The sequence below is a fragment of the Salmo salar genome, chromosome 23 (genome assembly GCF_965601325.2).
Source record: "Salmo salar chromosome 23, fSalSal1, whole genome shotgun sequence".
NCBI classification, from domain to species: Eukaryota; Metazoa; Chordata; class Actinopteri; order Salmoniformes; family Salmonidae; genus Salmo; species Salmo salar.
Window position 1 is genome coordinate 16692559 of NC_138313.1, and position 19218 is coordinate 16711776.

Genomic DNA, 19218 nt, shown 5'->3' on the forward strand with positions numbered 1-19218 from the left:
TGTCATTCTCAAAACTTTTGGCCACGACTGTAGAATGTTCAGAATTAGGTTACACAAATCAATGATAAACCTAAAAAATAATATGTAGTAGTTACATGCAATATTCCCTCAAATCTTTGGGGACACTGAGCAGGTTTTAGGTCTTGTGAGCAGAAACTTGAATTTTGTGCAACTTCCAGCACACATTTACAGTGAACACAGGCTGTACCCTTACAGTTTTAGAAATTAGGCTATCGTGGCTATTTGAGCGTAATGTAGGCCTACCAACAAAACCAATGGAGCAAATCCCATAACATTTTCACACAGACATAGCTTTATGATATAGCCTACATAGCCTACATGTGGTGTTCAATGAAGGCCTACATTGCATGAGACTTTTAAAAACATTTTTACATCACGAAGGGTTTGTAATTTCATGATTAATGATTTTTTTACTTGGTCTGTAAGACCATGGGCCAAATAGGTGACTGTAAATTGCATTGTGTTGTATGATGCAAGAAACCACTTTGCAAAATAAAATGTATTATTATTACCATACAGAGAATTAGACAATGTAGGCTACCCCTCTGCATTTTCAAGCCTGTCTCAAAATGCAACACTGCCCCTTTAATTAAGACATAGCTTCTTACCTGACTGGCTTTTCAAAAACATCTTGAAATGTGGCCTAAACGTTTTGTGCTCTCGTAGGAAGAAGTAACTCCCCAATGCTGAGCTATACTTATCTAAAACTAGGCTAATAACTCGCTAACTAGCAAAGAATATCAACAATGTGCACATGCATGGCTTTGTGCTCTGATATGAACTGATCTGAAAAGCGCAAAGCGCATTCACTTGCAAGTGATTGAAAGACTGCTCATGGGCTACCACATAAATTCTACTCCATTGAGCTCTGGCTGTGCCTATAACAAAATCACAGACTCAATCTTCCAAAGAAAGATTTGTTTTTGGTTTGTTGCATTGAAAAGGGGCTGGTATAATGTTGATTCAATCATAGAAAAATCTTTGATCTATGCAGTATAGTGCAAGCTAATGGGGCGAACTCAGTGAAGTTCAATCTCTTGTTCTCTGTGTCTCTTGTTCTCTGTGTGTTCTCTGGCCTGGCTTTTCTTCTGTGTGGCAGTCCTGGAGGAGGTGAGTGTGTGCAGCTTAGAGGGAACATGTGGAATCTGTTTCTGATGATCAATGATAGATTATCACAGAAGTCAAAGAAGACACATTTATATTTGTTGTATTGTATACAACACATACAGTACCAGTCAAAAGTTTGGACACACCTACTTTTTTATTGGGACTATTTTCTACATTATAGAATAATAGTGAAGACATCAAAACTATGAAACAATACATAAGGAATCGTGTAGGAATGAGTAAGACACACCTACTCATTCCAGGGTTTTTCTTTATTTTTACTATTTTCTACATTGTAGAATAGTAGTGAAGACATCAAAACTATGAAACACATATCGAATCGTGTAGTAACCAAAAAAGTGTTAAACAAATCAAAATATATATTATATTTGAGATTATTCAAAGTAGCCACCTTGGCCTTGATGACTTGTACTGTATATGGCAAATGTATCTTCTGCTTGTGTTCATTCAGTATGTTGTCAGAATCTATAACATATAAAATGTACTCTCATATATTACTACAGCATATCCAATTTAGCTTTTGATATATTATACTACTGTATTTTGTAGCTTTGGAGTGATCATAATGTGTGTGTGTGTGTGTGTGTGTGTGTGTGTGTGTGTGTGTGTGTGTGTGTGTGTGTGTGTGTGTGTGTGTGTGTGTGTGTGTGTGTGTGTGTGTGTGTTGTATCAGTAGCAATATGATAACAATAACTTAACAGTTAAGGACAATTGCTCACAACATGTGGAATTTATCACTGACCCTGTATGCTGGGGCAATGTGATATCATAGAAATACGTCATCCTGTAAAGTTTTTGAAAATTATTAAGCACCATATACAATGATAGAGGCATCTAGTGGCCAAAAGACTGTGATAACACGGGCAGCGCCATTGAGGGCTTCCACGATTTGAATGTAGTCAACTGGGTGGGACTTCCAAGTTCATTGGCTGATCCTTCCTGGTGACCCTGTTGGACATCAGGCAGTCGTTAAGAAGACAATCTATTACTTCAAACTGGAGATTGTCTCAATGGCACTGCCCATGCTATCACAGATGCTACAATGGCACAGATGTAAAGATGTATCCTCCATCTATCTCTATGGCTTCAACCAATTGATGCTTATGTCAATGGGTCTTGCTCCAAGCAGGCTTTGAGCTGCCAATGGGAAAAGATGAGATTCAACCAATTGACATTTATGTCAATACATTGCATTCATTGGGAAAAGATGAAAGTCAACTGGTTTATGTTTACATCAATACCTTCCATTCATTGGGAAAAAAGGAACATCACAGCGTTGACGTTTCTGTCAACACATGGCAGTCAATTGGAAAAGATAAGTGTCATCAAATTGACGCTAATGTCAATACATTACACTCAATGGGAAAAGATGAGTGTCACAGGGTTGACACGTATGCCAATACATTGCAGACAATTGGAAAACATATGTGTCACAGTGTTGATGCTTATGTCAATACATTGCGTTGAATGGAAAAGATGAGTGTCAACCAATTGATGGTTATGTCGATACATTCCAGTCAATGGGAATAGATGAGCTTCAACCAATTGACACATGCCATACATTGTAGTCAATGGGAAAAGATGAGTGTCACAGGGTTTGATGCTTATGTCAGTACATTTGCAGTCAATCAGAAAAGAGGAGTATCAACCAATTGATGCTTTTGTCAATACATTGCATTTAATGGGAAACGATACAAGTTAACTAATTAACGCTTATCTCAATACATTTCAACTCAATGGGAAAAGATGAGTATCAACAAATCGATTTCTATGTCAATACATTGCAGTCAATGGGAAAATATGGTGATAAGGCTGCAATGGGTAAATTGATGACAGACAGACAGACAGACAGACAGACAGACAGACAGACAGACCTATAAACTCACAAACAGACATAAAGACATATCTCTCTCTTGCTCTCTCTCTATTTTCTAATCCCCCTTCTTCCTTCTTCCTCTTTAATAATCTCTCCCTCTCCTTCCTCTGTCCCACCTCTGTCTGTTCACTCTCTCTCTCCCATCCCTCCTCTCTCTCCCCCTACAACCTTCACTCCCTCCATCCCCTCCATTCCCTCTCCCTCCTTCTTTCCCTCCCAACCCCTCCTCTCATCTCTCTCCCACCTCCACAGACAGGATATTGACATATTGATATGCATCAAGGGCATTGATGCGTAAGTCAATACATTGCATTCAAGGTAAAAAAAAGTTGGTGATACAGCCGCAATGGGTAAATTGGTGAAAGACTCAGACACAGACAGACAGACATATACACTCACAAACAGACAGGGACAGACAGCCAGACAGACATCCAGACATATCCACCCACAGACATACAGACAGACGCCGGCAGACAGGCAGACTGCAGACAGACAGACAGGTGTACATACAGACAGAAATAGCCACAGACAGACGCAGGCAGTCAGACAGACAGACAGGCAGATAGACGGGCAGGTAGGCAGGCAGGCAGACACAAAGGCAGACAGACAGACATGCAGCTATAGAGGCAGGCAGGCAGGCAGACAGGTAAAAATTTGCGCTGAATTTTAAATCAAATCAAACTTTATTTGTCACATGCGCCGAATACAACAAGTTTAGACCTTATCGTGAAATGTCGTGAGTAATCGTGAGTAATTTAGTAAATTCCCCGGAAGTATGCTAGTTCTGAACGTCACATGCTAATGTAAAAAGCTGTTTTTTTGATATAAATATGAACTTGATTGAACAAAACATGCATGTATTGTATAACATAATGTCCTAGGGTTGTCATCTGATGAAGATCATCAAAGGTTAGTGCTGCATTTAGCTGTGGTTTGGGTTTATGTGACATTATATGCTAGCTTGAAAAATGGGTGTCTGATTATTTCTGGCTGGGTACTCTGCTGACATAATCTAATGTTTTGCTTTCGTTGTAAAGCCTTTTTGAAATCGGACAGTGTGGTTAGATTAACGAGAGTCTTGTCTTTAAATAGCTGTAAAATAGTCATATGTTTGAGAAATTGAAGTAATAGCATTTCTAAGGTATTTGAAAATCGCGCCACAGGATTCAACTGGCTGTTACGTAGGTGGGACGATTTGGTGCCACCTAGCCCAAAGAAGGTTAAAATCAATTTTTATGCCATTTTTCTCTCGTAAAAAAGCGATAATATTCTGACCGGGAATCTGTGTTTTAGTACAAAGAGAGAGAAAATAAAAACATAGGGTCGCCTCGTGCATGCGCCTCAGTCTCATAGTACTCTGACCGACCACTATCCAAACGCGCTAATGTTTTTCAGCCAGGGGCTGCCTCGACATCATTCAGCTTTTTCCCGGGTTCTGAGAGCCTATGGGAGCCGTAGGAAGTGTCACGTTACAGCAAAGATCCTAAGTTTTCAATAAAAAGAGTCAAGAAGCTCAAGGAATGGTCAGAGAGGGCACTTCCTGTACAGAATCTTCTCAGGTTTTTGCCCGCCATATGAGTTCTGTTATACTCACAGACACCATTCAAACAGTTTTAGAAACTTTAAGGTGTTTTCTATCCAAGGCCAATAATTATATGCATATTCTAGTTTCTGGGCAGTAGTAATAACCAGATTAAATCGGGTACGTTTTTTATCCGGCCGTGTAAATACTGCCCCCTAGCCCTAACAGGTTAATATATCCACATAATTTTCCTGCCTCATGATGCCATCTATTTTGTGAAGTGCACCAGTCCCACCTGCAGCAAAGCACCCCCACAAAATGATGCTGTCACCCCCATGCTTCACGGTTGGGATGGTGTTCTTCAGCTTGCAAGCGTCCCCCTTTTTCCTCCAAACATAACGATGGTCATTATGGCCAAACAGTTCTATTTTTGTTTCATCAGACCAGAGGACATTTCTCCAAAAAGTACGATCTTTGTCCCCATGTACAGTTGCAAACCGTAGTCTGTCTTTTTTATGGCGGTTATGGAGAAGTGGCTTCTTCCTTGCTGAGCGGACTTTCAGGTTATGTCGATATAGGACTCGTTTTACTGTGGTTATAGATACTTTTGTATCTGTTTCCTGCAGCATCTTCACAAGGTCCTTTGCTGTTTTTCTGGGATTGATTTTCACTTTTTGCACAAAAGTACATTCATCTCTAGGAGACAGAATGCGTCTCCTTCGTGATTGATATAACGGCTGCGTGGTCCTATGGTGTTTATACTTGTATACTATTGTTTGTACAGATGAACGTGGTACCTTCAGTTGTTTGTAAATTGCGCCCAAGGATGAACCAGACCTGTGGAGGTCTACCATTTCTTTTCAGAGGTCTTGGCTGATTTCTTTTGATTTTCCCATGATGTCAAACAAAAAGGCACTGAGTTTGAAGGTAGGCCTTGAAATACATCCACAGGTACACCTCCAATTGACTCAAATGATGTCAATTAGCCTATCAGAAGCTTCAAAAGCCATGACATGATTTTCTGGAATTTTCCAAGCTGTTTAAAGGCAAAGTCAACTCAGTGTATGTAAACTTCTGACTCACTGGAATTGTGATACAGTGAATTATAAGTGAAATAATCTGTCTGTAAACAATTATTGGAAAAATGACTTGTGTCATAAACAATGTAGATGTCCTAACCGACTTGCCAAAACTATAGTTTGTTAACAAGAAATTGTGGAGTAGTTGAAAAATGAGTTTTAGTGACTCCAACCTAAGTGTATGTAAACTTCCGACTTCAACTGTATATCCTACTTAATAAAGATTGATGACAATTCAAATATTAAAGGATTTCTTATACCAGCTTCTTTTGAAGTTTTTAGCCATAACTGTAAATTTCTAAATAAAATGTAAGAACAAATTCTTACTTACAATGACAGCCTGGAAAGAGGCAAAATGCCTACTGTAGGCATGGGGGCTGGGATAAAACAAAACAAAAAATACAAAGTAAGACAACATGGACAACACAGACAGAAGACACTGGCAACAGCACAAATACAACAGCAAACAAACAGCGGATGTGTATGTGTGCATGCAGGCATGTGTGTGGTGTGTGTGAAGTAAAACAACATGCTTCCTTACAGAAGACATCGGAAAAACGACCCACTGGACCAAAACTGGTTGAATCAACGTTGTTTCCACATCATTCCAAACAAAAAATGAAATGTGATGATGTTGAATCAACGTGCAAAACTGATTTGATTTGCAAAACATAATCAAATTAAGGGAATTTCACCCAACTTTTATCCTAAATCCAATGACCGGGTGAAATGTTTGGATTCATGTGAACCAAATGTACATCAAAAACTAGATGTTGAACTGACGTCTGTGCCCAGTGGGTAGTGACATCGGGTGACAACTAGAAACAACTACATCTCTCAACAACCTGTTCATCTATTTGTCCTTTGAAATCCTCCAGGGACACCAGTTTTAGGTTGGGTTGGAGGGAATTCCAACACCAGGGGGACTGAGTAATGAAAGGAACGTTTTCCATGTTCGGTTCAAATTTTCGGGACTGTTAGCATGAAACAAGTTTGAGATCTGAGCATTTCTGTGTTTATAAATAAGAATGTACCAGTCTTTGAGCCTGATTGTTGCTAGTGATGTCCACCCGACAGCACTGTCGAGATTACGATGGTGACTTAGACGTCTCTGATTGGTGACAAAATAAAGGGCTGCATGATACACAGAGTCAATAGCCTTCAGTGTAGAGCTTGAGGCTTGCACATAACACTGAGAGAAAAGTGCAACAAATCAACGATTTTCTAGCAAAACAAAGAAGCTTTGTGCCGGTAATAAAACCCAATACGCAGCTTGAGTTTCCTGACAAAATGTTCTACATGGGTGAAGCTCAACTTCTCATTCACCCAAACTCCTAAATATTTGTATGTTTTGACTTGCTCTATATAATGTCCTTCCAAGGTAGTAATTGCATGTTTTTTTGTGTGTTTAGTACTGGAAAATACCATGCAATTTGTTTTACAGGAATTCAGAACAAGCTTCAAATCGTACAGCTTGTTCTGAATTCCTGAAAAACAAATTGCATGGTATTTTTTCAGTACTAAACACACAAAAAACATGCAATTACTACCTTGGAAGGACATTATTTAGAGCAAGTCAAAACATAAAAATATTTGGGAGTTTGGTTGAATGATGTTAAAAAGCTGTTTGAGCTTTTTCAAAAGCCAAAGTCAGACTGCAGCCACTTGAATAGAGAACAGTGTCATCCGCATAACATATGTACATCAGCTGTCTCAATATGTCTCCCAATGTTGTTGATATAATCATGAAGTGCTTTGAGAGACTAGTCAAGGATCATATCACCTCCACCCTACCTGTTACCCTGGACCCACTCCAATTTGCTTACCGCCCCAATTGGTCCACAGACGATGCAATAGCCATCACACTGCACACTGCTCTATCCCATCTGGACAAGAGGAATACCAATATAAGAATAGTGTTCATTGACTACAGCTCAGCATTCAACACCATAGTACCCTCCAAACTCATCATTAAGCTTGAGACCCTGGGTCTCGACCCTGCCCTGTGCACCTGGGTCCTGGAATTCCTGACACGCCGCCCCCAGGTGGTGAAGGTAGGAAACAACATCTACACTTTGCTGATCCTCAACACTGGGGCCCCACAAGGGTGAGTTCTCAGCCCTCTATTTTACTCCATGTTCACCCACGACTGCATGGCCATGCACGCCTCCAACTCAATCATCAAGTTTACAGATGACACTACAGTGGTAGCCTTGATTAGTGGTGAGGGCCCTCGGAGTGTGGTGCCAGGAAAACTTGGTTTGTCACGGAAAACCCTCACTAATCCTCACTAACTTTTACAGGTGCACAATTGAAAGCATGCTGTCGGGCTGTATCACTGCCTGCTACGGTAACTGCACCGCCCACAACCGCAGAGCTCTCCAGAGGACGGTACGCTCTGCACAACGCATCACCGGGGGCAAACTACCTGCCCTCCAGGACACCTACAATGTCACAGGAAGGCAAAAAAGATCATCAAGGACAATAACCACCCGAGCCACTACCTGTTCACCCCGCTTCCATCGAGAAGGCGAGGTCAGTACAGGTGCATCAAAGCTGGGACCGAGAGAATGAAAAACAGCTTGTAGCTCAAGGCCATCAGTTTGCTAAATAGCCACCACTAGCACAGAGAGGCGGCTGCCTACCTACAGACTTGATATCATTGGCCACTGTAATAAATGGAACACTAGTCACTTTAATAATGCCACTTTAACAATGTTTGAATATCTCACATTACTCATCTGATATGTATATACTGTATAGTATATCTTTCACTATCTATTATTTACTATCTTTTGCATCTTAGCCACTCTGTCACTGCTCATCCATATATTCTATACTTATATATTCTCATCCCATTCCTTCACTAGATTGTGTGTATTAGGTTTTGTTGTGGAAATGTTAGATATGACCTATTAGATACTGCTGCACTGTCAGATATAGAAGCATAAGCATCTCGCTACACTCGCAATAACATCTGCTAACCATGTGTATGTGACCAATAAAATGTGATTTGATTTGATTTGATTGACAATAAACAGCAGGGGCCTTAAAATGTATCCTTGAGTCACACCCGAGTACAACTCTATGGTGTCTAACCATCTGCTTTAACACACTCCAGTTGGATGCAATGTATTGACATAAGTGTCAATTGGTTGATGCTCATCTTTTCCCATTAACTGGAATGTATTGACATAAGCATCAACTCTAGGTCACTCATAACCTAACATAACATTAGCTAGCTTGCTAGCCTAGCTGGACTAGGTATGTTATCTAGCTAGCTATCATTACAGTCCTGTATTGAACTCTGAAAGTCATCAGCTAAATCAACATTTTTATTTTACCTTTATTTAAATAGGCAAGTCAGTTAAGAACAAATTATTATTTTACAATGACGACCTACCTCAGCCAAACCCTCCCCTAACCCAAATGATGCTGCCAATTGTGCACCGCCCTATGGGACTCCCGATCATAGTCGGTTGTGATACAGCCCGGGATTGAACCAGGGGATGTAGTGACGCCTCTAACACTGAGATGAAGTGCTTTAGACCGCTCCACCAACTTTGTGTCTTTATATCTTTTGGAAACAAACTGCCAATCAATTTTGCCTATGCCATGGTAGTCACTGCTAATCTGATAGCTACCTTCAGCAGAGTAAACATGTTTGTTTGTTCATTCTTTGACAGAGATGTTAGCATGTTCCATTAGTTTAAGCAGATTGTGTTTGTCTATTGTTGTGACCTAGATGAAGTTAAGATCAAATTGTATGAGCAATTTATGCATACATCCAGGTATTTTCAAAGGGTTCACATACTTTTTCTTGCCACTGTATCCAAAGAATGTTTATTTGTCAAAATCTAAAATACAAGGCAGTGTACATTATTTAATGCTCACTGAAAAAAAGAACCGGGTATTCAACAAGAATATTATATGGTAAACGTAACATACAAACAAAATACAGTATGAGCAGTGTAGTACACTTCATTGTGTCTGAGTGTGTCTCAGGTGTAGTAAAGTGCAGAGAACTGTAGCAAATTATTTTTACACCACATAATGTGATTAAACCAAATATTTGGTGTCCATTACTGGGAGTTACATGATACTGTTTGGTACTGTTTGGTGGAGCACAGAGAATTTCCGACTAACCTTAGAGATACAGTAATAAAATACAGTATGATCAGTGTAGTAAAGTTCAGGGAATACTTGTACAGCTGAGTGATTTAGAGAGTGTCTGAGGTGTAAAGTGCAGACATCTGTTGATCAGAAAACTATGGGAGGGGTGTTATCATGATCAAACTGTCATTCAGCTCCTCTTGCGAGATCTACTGCTTGAAATCCAGCATGATGTCCAATCCATCGAGAGGGATACAGTTCACTGGATACAGTTCTGCTACAATGACACACGCAGGCAAAATAATTATTTTTCTCTCCATCTAGAATCCACTCCAAGAAGAAGCCCAGGCACCACACGGTACTGTCTACATGACAAAAAATATAATAAATTATACTCTGTTATACAGTTTGAACTACAGTTGAACTGTGCCAGCATAACATCAACATTAGGGTAGGCTAACTGAACGTGCACAGGCACAGATATTTCATTTAGAACAATATCTAGCCTAATAGAAAGAAATATGGCATAACCCTCAACTTTTGTACAGTGAGCAGACCGTGTCCCTTGCTGATTTCTGGTTTGCTTGTTTCTGTCCCAAAGACAGTATCTAGCTACAGCCATGTCTATCAGGCATGCTTAGGCAAATATTTTTATAATAAAACCAGCTTGTCAGTTTTAGAGATTTACAACAGTAAATTGTTGGATTGTTTTTCTACAGTGTAAAATTAGCTAGCTAGCTTGCTGGATAGCCAAGTATTGTTATTTACTCCTGTTTGGAATCGTATGTTGCGTCATGCCTATAACTTGATGAGATTGAAATCAAATCAAATTGTATTTGTCACATACACATGGTTAGCAGATGTTAATGTGAGTGTAGCGAAATGCTTTTGCTTCTAGTTCCGACCATGCAGTAATATCTAACAAGTAATCTAACCTAACAATTTCACTGTCATAATCATAACCAATGTCAACCCTCATCAATTATGTGACATAGCTAGCTAGTAAATTATTTACAGTTGCTGATGTTATACATGTATTCCAGCAAGTTACAAACGTGAGACCTGGCACATAGCAAGTTAGGAGGCGCCAGGCTAACTAGCTAGCCAACTCCAGTCATTTGCTAATGTTTCCTGGTAAACCTAGCTTTAGGTGGCTGGTTGTAACTTTGTAGCATGCTGTTTAGTAGCCATATCTACGACTAAAAAGAGAAGAGGTTTTACAAACGAGATACAATAGATCTCTGATTTTAAAACCTCTTCTCTTTTTAGTCATAGTTATGGCTACCAGTAGTTGTTTCGCTAACTTAACTAGTTAGCTATCTAAGTTAGCAAACCAAAATATGTAACACAGTAGAATGTTAGCCAGCGATACACAATATGGGTTTCAGTAGATAAACTAAAGTTAGCTAGCTAGCTAGGTGGCTTGCATGAAAATAACTTATACTTAGCTATCCAACGTATTTGTGATCTGCCCACTTGGTGCTGGCATTGGCTGTAGCCGAGCTTCTAGGAAAATCCAACTCTTTGTTTCAAATCTTCTTCACTATATTCTGGTTGAAACATGCATGGTTGAATGTCACCATGTAGCTAATAGAACATCAAAAAATGCTCCATCAAATTCGTGTTGGTGAAGGAAATCAGTTGAAGCCATTACAGTCTGGTCAGTTCTTTCAGTTTTTCCCAAAGGATTTTGTGTTTTTAGTGTCCAAATCCCTTTAATTAAAGCCCACCTTGGAGGAGAGACGGAGCAAAAGCACGAAGCACCGCTCCACACGAGTTGTAGTCTTTCATAGACTGGAACAAATGTCTCACTTAGTATATTTAGCAATGAATCCTGTGACACTTTCCTTTTCCCATTGAATGCAATGTATTGACAGAAGCAACAAGTGTTGGAAGCTAATCATTTCCCATTGACTGAAAATGTATTGACATAAGCATCAACCTTGTAACACTCATCTTTTTCCATTGAATGCAATGTATTGACATAAGCGTAAATTGGTTGACACAAATGTTTTACCATTGAATGCAATGCATTGAAATGAGCATCAATACTGTGACATATTTTTTTCCATTGACTGCAATGCATTGACATAGGAATCAACCCTGTGAAACTCACATTTTCCCATTGAATGCAATGTAATGACATAAACTTAATTCCTGTGACACTTATCTTTTCCAATTGATTGTAATGACTTCCATATGTTGACATAAACGTCAATTTGTTGACACTCATCTTTTCCCATTGGCACTGCAAATTCTGCTGGAAGTATGACCAATTGACATAAGCATCAATGGGTTGAAGCGTAAATCTTGACAGGATGAGGTTTTGATGCTGATAATGGGCTGGCTGGGGAATATACTATCTGTTACAAATTGTGTGGAGTTTTAATAACCTTGTCCTACTCTGGCGGTGCAAAATTATTCAGCGCTGCTTGGTTTATTTATTTTTTGTCAAGCTGGGCTATTTCTGATCCTGCAGTTTTTGAAGGAGAAAAGCTCAGGATAAATAAGAGGAGACAAGGAAGAGAGCATATTGCTTTGATGGGGTTTAGCTGGTAAATAATCACAATAACCCCTCCCCATGGCTTACATTGTATGGTGCCTCTCAAGGATTGTTACAACACCAAGCTTCCCCTCTTAGAGCAAACGATGTTGGTTAAAGTAACTGAGGACATACTGTACATGAAAACACAAAATGCATAAAAAAACCTCACAGTATACAGTACCAGTCAAAAGTTTGACACACCCACTCATTCAAGCGTTTTTCATAGTACATTGTAGAATAATAGTGAAGACATCAAAACTATGAAATAACACATGGAATCATGTAGTAACCAAAAGAAGTGTTAATCAAATCAAATATATTTTATATTTGAGATTCTTCAAAGTAGCCACCCTTTGGCTTGATTACAGCTTTGCACACTCCTGGAATGAGTAGGTGTGTCCAAACTTTTGACTAGTACTGTACATAGCACTGTAGGTGGAAACCAATACACTGATAATTCTATTTCTGGTCTTGTCCTTGTATGTTGTGTTACTATCCTATTTAATATCATAACATTTTTTATTATGAATGTTTAGTTATGTGTGACTCATCGGTGGGTGCTTACATCAGACACCTACACATCAATGGACACTTGATAGGGATTTATGCCAAAACCTTCTTTGAAAAACATATAGCATGATTGCCTGTGCCTAGTGTAACATTGTAATTAAGTATATAAACCAATAATTAAAAGTGTTGCTTGTTTCTCCTTTGTATATCCCTAAGAGACCGGCAAGATTGTGACTAATTTAGAAGTAGTACAAGAGCATCACCATCCTCCATCCTCCCCCACTCTAATCACATGCACATACACAGAGACACACAAACACCCGCGCGCAGACCCCTCCACACACACACACATACTCTAATTCAGTCGATTAAGCTGGCTGGTCCTGTAATGGACTTAGAGAAGTATGCATATGGCAGCACAACAATGGAGGGACAGTACCATCCCTACTTTCACAGTCCCACAGGGACAATGCTTCTCCTTCATATCCAGCCCTACAGCTCACGGCATGGCAGATGATCCTTAGTGCTATCTCCCCAATCACTTAATGGAAGAGGAACAAAGGCTTGGTCAAGCTGAAATGCAATTACACTTGTTGACACGACCACAAATCACATCAGACAAGAGAAACCAGTGGTATCGTCAGTTTGTGTGTCCCTCTTCATAGGATGTTTTTATTGTTGTTGTTAGCCTTTAGTATTGCCCATCTGTGGTCCACATAAAGGATTGTTGTAGATTGTGAGTAATTCTTCTCCCTGTTGACATTATTTAGTTTTTTTCAACAATAATTTTATATCCTGAGTTTTTAGAGTATTCTGAAAATATCTTTTGCAAAGGGAGCATTGAGTTTTCAGTATTGGTCAGGTGTATCAGGAGATCATCTGCAAATGAGTTTAGTTTATGTTCATGTTTAGCAATACTGATACCTGTCTAATTGTTGACCCAAATTGCTACAGACCTATATCCATCCTACCCTGGCTTTCTAAGGTCTTCGAAAGCCAAGTCAACAAACAGATTACCGACCATTTCGAATCCCACCGCACTCTCTCCGCTATGCAATCTGGTTTCAGAGCTGGTCATGGGTGCACCTCAGCCACGCTCAAGGTCCTAAACGACATCGTAACCGCCATCGATAAGAAACAATACTGTGCTGCCGTATTCATTGACCTGGCCAAAGCTTTTGACTCTGTCAATCACCACATCCTCATCGGCAGACTCAGTAGCCTTGGTTTCTCAAACGATTGCGTCGCCTGGTTCACTAACTACTTCTCTGATAGAGTTCAGTATGTCAAATCGGAGGGCCTGCTGTCCGGACCTCTGGCAGTCTCTATGGGGGTACCACAGGGTTCAATTCTTGGGCCAACTCTTTTCTCTGTATACATCAATGATGTCGCTCTTGCTGCTGGTGAATCTCTGATCCACTTCTACGCAGACGACATCATTGTGTATACTTCTGGCCCTTCTTTGGACACTGTGTTAACAACCCTCCAGACAAGCTTCAATGCCATACAACTCTCCTTCCGTGGTCTCCAACTGCTCCTAAATACAAGTAAAACTAAATGCATGCTCTTCAACCGATCGCTGCCTGCACCTGCCCGCCTGTCCAGCATCACTTCTCTGGACGGTTCTGACTTCGAATTTGTGGACAACTACAAATACCTAGGTGTCTGGTTAGACTGTAAACTCTCCTTCCAGACTCACATCAATCATCTCCAATCCAAAGTTAAATCTAGAATTGGCTTCCTATTTCGCAACAAAGCATCCTTCACTCATGCTGCCAAACATACCCTTGTAAAACTGACCATCCTACCAATCCTCGACTTCGGCGATGTCATTTACAAAATAGCCTCCAATACCCTACTCAAAAGCTGGATGCAGTCTATCACAGTGCCATCCGTTTTGTCACCAAAGCCCCATATACTACCCACCACTGCGACCTGTACGCTCTCGTTGGCTGGCCTTCGCTTCATAATCGTCGCCAAACACATTGGCTCCAGGTCATCTACAAGACCCTGCTAGGTAAAGTCCCCCCTTATCTCCGCTCACTGGTCACCATAGCAGCACCCACCTGTAGCACGCGCTCCAGCAGGTATATCTCTCTGGTCACCCCTAAAGCCAACTCCTCCTTTGGTCGTCTCTCCTTCCGGTTCTCTGCTGCCAATGACTGGAACGAACTACAAAAATCTCTGAAACTGGAAACACTTATCTCCCTCACTAGCTTTAAGCACCATCTATCAGAGCAGCTCCCAGATCACTGCACCTGTACATAGCCCATCTATAATTTAGCCCAAACTACTACCCCTACTGTATTTATTTATTTTATTTATTATTTTGCTCCTTTGCACCATATTATTTATATTTTAACTTTGAACTTTCTTCAAATTATAAATCTACCATTCCAGTGTTTTACATGCTATACTTTATTTACTTTGCCACCATGGCCTTTTTTGCCTTTACCTCCCTTAACTCACATCATTTGCTCACATTGTATATAGTCTTATTTTTGTCTACTGTATCATTGATTGTATGTTGTTTCACTCCATGTGTAACTCTGTGTTTTTGTATGTTGTCGAACTGCTTTGCTTTACCTTGGCCAGGTCGCAATTGTAAATGAGAACTTGTTCTCAACTTGCCTACCTGGTTAAATAAAGGTGAAATAAAAAATAAATATATATATTTTTTTTATTGATTTTTAGTTAACCTAGATAGGCAAGTCAGTTAAGAACAAATTCTTATCTTTACATTCTTATCCGTCATCTTTACAATGACGGCCTACACCGGCCAAACCCAGGCAACGCTGGGCCAATTGTGCGCCGCCCTATGGGACTAACAATCACGGCTGGTTGTGATACAGCCTGGAATCGAACCAGGGAGTCTGTAGTGACGCCTCAAGCACTGAGAGGCAGTTCCTTAGACCGCTGCACCACTCGGGGGCCCTTGGGAGCCCCTGCTAAAACTTTTGCCATTCTATTGCTTATAAACTTGGTTATTATTTTATTATCACAATTTATTAAAATTATGGGTCTATAATCAGCAGGGGACTTATCAGATTTTCCTTGTTTTAATATATCTGAAATAACTGTTTGATACATGGAAGTACTGAATTGACTGTGTGTTGTCATTTGTGTAAATAGGGGGAATACTTTGTCCCAAAATGTTGAATAGAATTCTTTGGGAAAGCCAACCATTCCTTGTGCTTTTCTCCATGCGAATGTTTTAACAGTATCAAATATATATTCTGAGTTGTTGAGTCTAAGAAAGCTATAAGATCTTTTCAACTGTTGTTTAATTTGGATTTATATACATTATAATAGAAGTTTTAAATCGTTGTGGAAGAACTTGACTGGCCTGCACAGAGCCCTGACCTCAACTCCATTGAACACCTTTAGGATGAATTGGAACGCCGACTGCGAGCCAGGCCTAATCACCCAACATCAGTGTCTGACGCCACTAATGTTCTTGTGGCTGAACGGAAGCACGTCCACGCAGCAATGTTCCAAAATCTAGTTGGAAAGCCTTCCCAGAAGAGTGGATTCTGTATCTAGCAACAAAGGGTGGACCAACTCCATATTAATGCACATGATTTTGGAATGTGATATTTGATGAGCAGGTGTCCATATACTTTTGGTCATGTAGTGTATATAATAAAGCCTTTCTTTAAAGGTTTTAGGAATAATTTTTTACAGGCCTGCAACTCACATTATGCTGGCTTGCAAAGTCATGTGTAATTCCTATTGGAATCCAGCCAGAGTATATCCAACAAGTGGGATTGTCAATCGCCCGCAACTTGCATTCAGAATGACTGCCAGGCTAGGAAAGATTGAATATTGAGACTACCTCAATCATCTAATCTGGAACCACCGTAATGGGTGCAATAAATCCAGCAGATTGGTTTTGTTTAGAAATCTGTATTTATCTTCGTGTAGCATTGAATATATTAACCAATCAATGTACATAGTACAGTAAAACAAACAATTCTGAAAATCTCCCTGCAATAGAGCATTTTGGAAATATTATACATGTATTGTTCTATGAAGAACCCTTCTTGCTTTCCAAAGAATCATCAAAGAACCCTTTCTTCTCAAAATTGTTCTTAGGATGTTAAAGGTTCTAGGTAGAACCCTTTGCCTTACAAAGAGCCCTTGTCTTCAAAAAACGGTTATTCTAATCAAAACTGTTCTTGGCGGAACCATATCCCTCTGCAAATAACCCTTTTCAAACCCTTTTTTCTAAGAATCCAGGTGCATCAAAGCTGGGACCGGGAGACTGATAAATAGCTTCTTTATCCAGACCATCAGCCTGCCCCTGCCCAGAACTCTGCCCTGAACTTTGGTCACTGTTACTAGCCGGATACCACCCGGTACTCTACCATGCACCTTAGAGACTATTTCCCTATGTACATAGTCATTGAACACTGGTCACTTTAATAATGTTTACAAATCTGTTTTACCTACTTCATATATGTATACTGTATTATAGTCAAGATTCATACCTACTGCTTTACAAAACTTTTCTATGCATACATTGCATTTACACAATTTGTTACATTACAGCCTTGTTCTAAAATTGATTACATTGTTTGTTTCCTTCATCAATCTATACACAATTGCCCATAATGACAAAGAATTAAATTTTTTTTTTTTTTTTACATTTTTGAAAATGTATGGGAGTTTCTCCCATTCTTCTCTGCAGATCCTCTCAAGCTCTGTAAGGTTGGATGGGGAGTGTCGCTGCACAGTTATTTTCAGGTCTCTCCAGAGATGTTCAATCGGGTTCAATTCCGGGCTATGACTGGCCCACTCAAGGACATTCAGAGACTTGTCCCGAAGCCACTCCTGTGTTGTCTTATCTGTGTGCTTGAGGTTGTTGTCTTGTTGGAGCAGGTTTTCATTAAGGATTTCTCTGTACTTTGCTCTGTTTATCTTTCCCTCATCCTGATTAGTCTCCCAGTCCCTGCCACTGAAAAACATCCCCACAGCATGATGCTGCCACAACCACGCTTCATCGTAGGGATGGTATTGGTCAGGTGATGAGCTGTGCCTGGTTTCCTCCAGAAGTGCCGCTTGGTATCCAGGCCAAAGAGTTGGTTTCATCAGACCAGAGAATATTTTTTAATGGTCTAGGAGTCCTTTAGGTGCCTTTTGGCAAACTCCAAGCAGGCTGTCATGTGCCTTTTACTGAGGAGTCGCTTCCGTCTGGCCACTTTACCGTAAAGGCTTGATTGGTGGAGTGCTGCAGAGATGGATGTCCTTCTGGAAGGTTCTCCCATCGCCGCAGAGGAACTCTGGAGCTCTGTCAGAGTGACTATCGGGTTCTTGGTCATCTCCCTGACCAAGGCCCTTCTCCCCCGATTGCTCAGTTTGGCCGGGCGGCCAGCTCTAGGAAAAGTCTTGGTGGTTCCAAACTTCTATTTAAGAATGATGAAGGTCACTGTGTTCTTGCGGACCATCAATGCTGCAGACATTTCTGCCTCAACACAGTCCCATCTCGTAGCTCTACGGGCAATTCCTTCAACCTCATGGCTTGCTTTTTGCTTTGACATGCCCTGTCAACTGTGGGACATTATAGAGACGGGAGTGTGTCTTTCCAAATCATGTCCAATCAATTGAATTTACCACAGGTGGACTCCAATCAAGTTGTAGAAACATCTCAAGGATGATCAATGGAAACAGGATGCACCTGAGCTCAATTAAAAGTCTCATAGCAAAGGGTTTGAAAACGTATGTAAATAAGGTATTTCTGATTAAGGTAATGATAGGGTATTGTGTGTAGGTTGATGAGCAAAAACAAATATTTAATCAATTTTAGAATAAGGCTGTAATGTAACAAAATGTGGATAAATTCAAGGGTTCTGAATACTTTCCGAATGTACTGCATACCGTCCATAATGTCTATAAACACCATCATATACATCTATATTTATATACATTTTTTGACATTGCTCATCCTCTTATTTCTTAATTCCGTTGTTTTTATTTTTTTGAATTTGTTTGTATTGTTTTGTATTATTAGTGTTTTATTTTACTGTTGGAGCTAGAAACACAAGGATTTTGCTGCACCTGCTACAATGCAAAATCTTTGTATGTGACCAACAACATTTGATTATATTTTTATTTTAAATGGGCTTTATATGAGATTATAATGATGACAGAACAATTTGAGCCTGTATTTTGAATTTCTTGGTCGCACATTGAGATTTGTGGTTGCAAATTTGATTCGCAAATGTGTAATTTAATTTTGCAAGCATGTGTAAAAGATTTAACTACAGGTCTCAAACTTGTAACTTGCCATTTGAATACATTCAATAAGATTTGCAAGATTATTTTATTTTCTGAATAATTACAAGTTCATTTACGAGTATGAATATGCTGCTGTTGGGTCAGATCAGCTTGGCAATGTCTGACAGTAACCAGACCTTCTCTCAGA